Here is a 5,941-nt window from a genome sequence, read left to right on the forward strand (position 1 = left end):
GTCTCTAATAAAAATAGAAAAATTCACCAGGCATCTTGGCATGTGCCTGTAGTCCCAGCTACTTGGGAGACTGAGGCAGGAGGATCACTTGAGCCCATGAGTTTGAGGTTGTAGTGAGCTACAAATGATGCCAGCTGCACTCTAGCTGGACAGAGCAAGACTTGTCTCAAAAAAAAAGAGATGAGGATCTCACTATGGTTGCCCAGGCTGGACTCCTGGCTCAAGCAATCCTCCTGCATCCACCTCCTGAATAGCTGGGACTATCGGTGTGCACCACTATGCCTGGCTCAATTCTGATATTTCGAAATTCTTGGAAATATTGAGATATCCCTGCTTTTGGAGGTGGAAGTGGAAAGCACCACAGTGGGAGCCTAGTACAGAATAATGTCCAGGAACCAACAGGGGTTCACAAAGGATGTCATGCCAATCCCAGCACCAGTTCCTTGGCCATGGTTCTAGAAGGAGAGACCAGAGGAAAGTCAGTGTCTCAACCTGCCTGGATTTCAGCAAGGCATTTGAGGAATCAGAGGAAAATTTTCTGGACCCACAAAAAATAGGGGGAAATTTATTCACCATCATTAGAAGAGACTTTTATACTGTAAAAGAAAATAAAAATTTAGGATCCTCTAAATTTACTATGCCAAGTGGCAAGTTAAGCCCTGGAGACTGAGTCACACAGCATGTTTGCAATTCTGCTGCTTAGATTGTAGATTAACTCTCTTCCTCATTGTTCTTGTTCTGTAAATGACTAGCAGAGACCAGAGGCCAGAATCCCTGACCTAATCGCTGACCTTTGTTGTAGATTGCCTCTTTTATTGTCCTGCACCTATAACAGACCAGATGATGCCCAAAGACCCCACGACTCTTACAACTTCAGTGTGGAATGTTAAATATACCTTTCCTGAAAGAAAAAAGACCACCTCAACTAATCAGATCATTGTAACTATGTAGTAAACCTTACATAGAAATGTGTTGAAATTCTGTCAAGCTTCGATAAACTTCTACACTTTGGAATGCAGACTTCCATTCCTTGGAACCTGTGCTTCCAGGCAGCCCATTTTCAAATTTTGTGAGTGAATAAACTCTCTTTATACTACATTCTGACCCTTTTGATTATTTTAGATTGACAATACCACCTCATTATACACACAATATTGTAAATAAAGGTAAAGAATGCATCATTTGTCTTGTCTTTGCCATAGAAACAGGTAGTTCAGGTTAAACAAAGTACCAGTTGATGAGATGACGTATTTTTTTGTTTCAAAATATTAAGGGGGTACAAATGGTTTTGTTACATGGATAGCTTCTACAATGCTTAAGTCAGGGCTATTAGTGTGAATAGTGTTCATTGTACCTGTTAGGTAGGTTTTTACCCATTCCCTTGGCCCCCTCCCCATGAGATGATGTATTTATCACTTATTCTACAGAGGAATGTCAGCTAATAAGTGTAGGAAAAATAATCAAAGTGGAAAGTCACCATTTTGCAAATTCAAATGAAATAATTAACTCAAGCAAAGATCATCAATGGATGCTAAAATCATTAGGTAAAAAAAAAAGGTTGATGGATCTGTTAGGAAAAACAAACCCAACATGCTTTTCCTATTCTCTCACTCAACAACAATCAACACGGAAGATTTCTGTGACCAAATGTGTGGGAATTTCTCCCCATCAGCAAGCAAGTGATCAGTTCTGCAGGGGACACCAGCTACACCAGCTCAGTGTCCTCTAATTCAATTCAATTTTGATGCTGTCTACCTGGAGACAGTATCAGATCTCAGAGGCTGAGGGCTCAGTCCCCAAGACTGTCCCCCACTTCAGATGCCAATCACAAGATCCAGGTTGTTTTGCCTGTGCTTCTGATCAATTGGCTATACATTGGGCTTCCCATGACCCCTTCCTTGTGTTCGATTAATTTGCTAGAACGGCTCACAGAACTCGGGGAAACACGTTTACAGGTCTGTTATTAATATAAAAGCTATAACAAAGGATACAGAAGAAGAGTTGCACAGGGCCAGCTATGGGAAGGGGCAGGGAGCTTCCATGCCCTCCCCGGCTGCGTTGCCCTCTAAGAAGCTCCATGTGTTCATCTATCAGGAAGCTCCCCAAGCCCTGTCCTTTCGGGATGTTATGGAAGCTTTATTATTATACTTAAGCATGATTGATTAAATAATTGGCCATTGGTGATCAACCCCATCTTCAACCCCTCTGTCCTCCCCAAGTTTAGGAGGTGGGGCTCAAAGTCCCAACCTCTAATCCTGCCCTGATGTTTCTGGTGACCAGACCCATCCTGAAGCTGCCTAGGGGCTGCTAGCCATCCAAAAGACATACAAAAAGATGTTACTCTGGAGAGTCTAAGGATTTTAGGAGTTGTATTTCAGGAAACAGGGTGGAAGACCAAATATATATTTTACAATGTCACAATAGGAAACTGGATATTCATTTACATGGTGCCAAAGAATTACCCCAATCTTACCAATCACAAAGGGGGAAAATACCTCTACTGTGGAGATCTCGGGGTCACCATGTTAACATGGTAATCAAACCGGGATCAGGAATAGTGGGACAAGCAGACATTGTGATCCCCAGATGTGAAGTCCTGTGAAGTACACAGTGTGTGGTAGACTGAAAAATGGTCCCCCAAAAGACATGTGCATCCTAATCTCTGGATACTGTGAATGTAACCTCATATGGGAGGCAGGAGGATCTTTGCAGCTATGATTAAGAATTTTGAGATGGGGAGACCATCCTGGATTACCCAGGCGGGTCCTAAATGCAGTCACATGTATCCTTATAAGAGGGAGACAGAAGATGATTTCACACACACACACACATACACAGAGAGAGAGAGAGAGAGAGACAGAGACAGAGACAGAGAGAGAAGAGGAGGAGGCAATGTGACCACAAGGGCAGAGATTGGAGTGATGTGGCTGAAGTCAAGGAATGCTGGCAGCTTCCCGAAGCTGGAAGAGACAAGAAACGATTCTTTCCTGGTGCCTCCAGAGGGAGTGAGGCCTTCCTGGCATGTTGATTTCAGCCCAGTAAAGCTGATTTTGGACTTCTGGCTCCAGATCTGGGAGAGAATAAATTTCTGTTGTTTTAAGCCACGAAGTTTGTGGTAATTTTTTTACAGCAACCATAGGAAATGGATATATACTGTCACTCATGATGTATTTTTGCCCAAACCATGTAACTAGAATCTAATCTGGCCTTTAGGTCTAACTTCTAGTTTAAAGAAAATGCAGAAGATCTAGGAATAAGTTAAAAACACCAAAAAAAAAAAAAAAAAACACCAAGAGGGCACAGTTAGACAAATCCAATATGTGGAACACTCTATAAGACAACTGGCCTCGTCTCTTCAAAAGATCAATATCATGGAAATGAGAAAAGAGCGGTTGTTCTAGAATCAAAAACTTATGAGATCTAACAGTAAAATACTGTGATGCTCGAGTGGATATTAGCTCTTTAAAAAACAGAAAACCCAAAAGACTGTCCAGCACTATGGCACATGCCTATAGTCCCAGCTACTCAGGAGGCTGAGACAGAAGGATCACTTGAGCCCAGGCATTGGAGGTTACAGTGAGCTATGATGAAGCCACTGCACTTCAGCCTGGGCGACAGGGTGAGATCCTGTCTCAAAAAAAAAAAAAAAAATTTATTTCTAAACTCCCCACCTCACAGACCATTAAAGAAATAATTAAAACTCTTTCTTCATATCTTGAAGGTTTTGCTAAAGCCTGGGGGTTATTCTTTCCCTTTTATAAACATGAAAATCATCCCAGCACTCTGGGAGGCTAAGGTGGCAGGATCGCTTGAGCCCAGGAGTTCAACCTGGGCAATATAGCAAGGCACTATTTATTTTTTATTTTTTGAGACAGAGTCTCACTCTGTCTTCCCAGCTCGAGTTCAGTGGCATCAACCTAGCTCACAGCAACCTCAAATTCCTAGGCTCAAGCGATCCTACTACCTCAGCCTCCCAAGTAGCTGGGACTGCAGGCTCATGCCACCATGCCCCGCTAATTTTTTCTATTTTTAGTAGAGACAGAGTGTCGCTCTTGTTCAGGCTGGTCTTGAACTTCTTGAGCTCAAGAGACCCTCCTGCCTTGGGCTCCCAGAGTGCTAGGATTGCAGGTGTGAGCCACTGGGCCTGACTGGCACTGTCTATTTAAAAACAAGCAAACCAGGGGAGAGTAGCAGCGAGGGCGCTGGCGGAGAGACGCACAGGCTGTGGCAGGTCCCGCATTCCAGCCTCTCGCAACCAGAATTTGCTTTCCGCTTGCCCTGAACCGAGGTTTCCAAGACAGAGTCATCCCAGGAGGAGAAAATCTGTTCCGGGTTGAATTTCAAAGCAAGATACTGGATTCTTCTAGTTAAAGGTTTTGAGTGCTTACCGGTGAAAATGGCACAATCTGCATTAACATTTCACAACTTGAAGGCATGACAATTAAAGAACACACATGGACCCATGGCACATGGAAATGTGTGCACAGAAAAAAGAAATCTGTAATTATTTAAAAGGAGGAAGGCATTCTTCCTCTCTCCAAAATGGCTACATTCTGCTCAGTTATCAAGTTTGAAAATCTCCAAGAATTAAAGAGACTGTGTCACTGGGGTCCCATCATAGCCCTTGGTGTTATAGCAACATGTTCTACGATGGCCATGATTGACTCTGTGTTGTGGTATCGGCCTTTACATACAACTGGAGGAAGTGTGAATTTCATCATGTTGATAAATTATTGGACTGTCATGATTCTTTATAATTACTTCAGTGCGATGTTTGTCGGTCCTGGATTTGTCCCTCTGGGGTGGAAACCGGAAAATTCTCAGAATACCATGTATCTCCAGTATTGTAAAGTCTGCCAAGCATACAAGGCACCATGTTCTCATCACTGCAGAAAGTGTAACAGATGTGTGATGAAGATGGACCATCACTGTCCTTGGATCAACAACTGTTGTGGTTACCAAAATCATGCTTCATTCACACTGTTTCTCCTTTTAGCAACACTAGGTTGTATCCATGCTGCTTTCATTTTTGTTATGACTGTGTACACACAGCTTTATAATCGGCTCTCCTTTGGGTGGAACACAGTAAAGATTGATATGAGTGCAGCCCGGAGAGATCCTGTTCAAATTGTTCCGTTTGGATTAGCTGCATTTGCTGCCACCTTGTTTGCCTTGGGATTAGCTTTAGGAACAACCATAGCTGTTGGGATGTTGTTTTTTATCCAGAAGAAAATAATTCTCAGAATAAAACGTCTGTGGAATCATGGATTGAAGAGAAGGCTAAAGATCGAATTCAATATTATCAACTAGATGAAGTCTTTGTTTTTCCTTATGATATGGGAAGTCGATGGAGGAACTTTAAACAGGTATTTACGTGGTCAGGGGTTCCTAAAGGAGACGGACTGGAGTGGCCCATAAGAGAAGGCTGTCACCAGTACAGCTTAACAATAGAACAGTTGAAACAAAAAGTAGATAAAAGAGTCAGAAGTGTTCACTATAAAGTAATAGAAGATTATAGTGGTGCCTGCTGTCCTTTGAATGAAGGAATCAAAACCTTCTTCACAAGCCCCTGCACTGAAGAGCCTTGAATACAGCTACAAAAGGGGGAGTTCATTTTAGCCACAAGAGGCTTGCGATACTGGTTGTATGGAGACAAAATTCTTGATGATTCGTTTATAGAAGGTGTTTCAAGAATAAGAGGATGGTTTCCTAGAAACTGTGTGGAAAGTGTCCCTGTGATGCTGAAACAGATCAAGCCCCAGAGGGTGAGAAGAAAAATAGATAGCCACTGTGAAAATCCAATTATTCTTTAAGTCTGCTCCATTACTTGAAAATCGTACCTATTACTAAAGAATTATGCAATGAGCCTACTCTGGTTAAGGTGTTCTTTTCCTCAAAGGTGCCCTGCCCTAGTGCCATGATTTAAATATTTTTGTTACCA

At 42.4% G+C, this 5,941-nt stretch overlaps 1 pseudogene across 1 annotated transcript; it reads left to right on the top strand.

The window, feature by feature from the left end:
• Positions 1 to 4,338: 4,338 nt before the first annotated feature.
• LOC105817875 lies at positions 4,339 to 5,833 on the top strand (annotated as a pseudogene). Its single transcript, XR_001137862.1, has one exon. The product of XR_001137862.1 is annotated as a palmitoyltransferase ZDHHC6 pseudogene (transcript).
• Positions 5,834 to 5,941: the final 108 nt, after the last annotated feature.

The sequence above is a fragment of the Propithecus coquereli genome, unplaced genomic scaffold, assembly GCF_000956105.1.
Source record: "Propithecus coquereli isolate 6110/MARCELLA unplaced genomic scaffold, Pcoq_1.0 Scaffold426, whole genome shotgun sequence".
Lineage (NCBI taxonomy): Eukaryota > Metazoa > Chordata > Mammalia > Primates > Indriidae > Propithecus > Propithecus coquereli.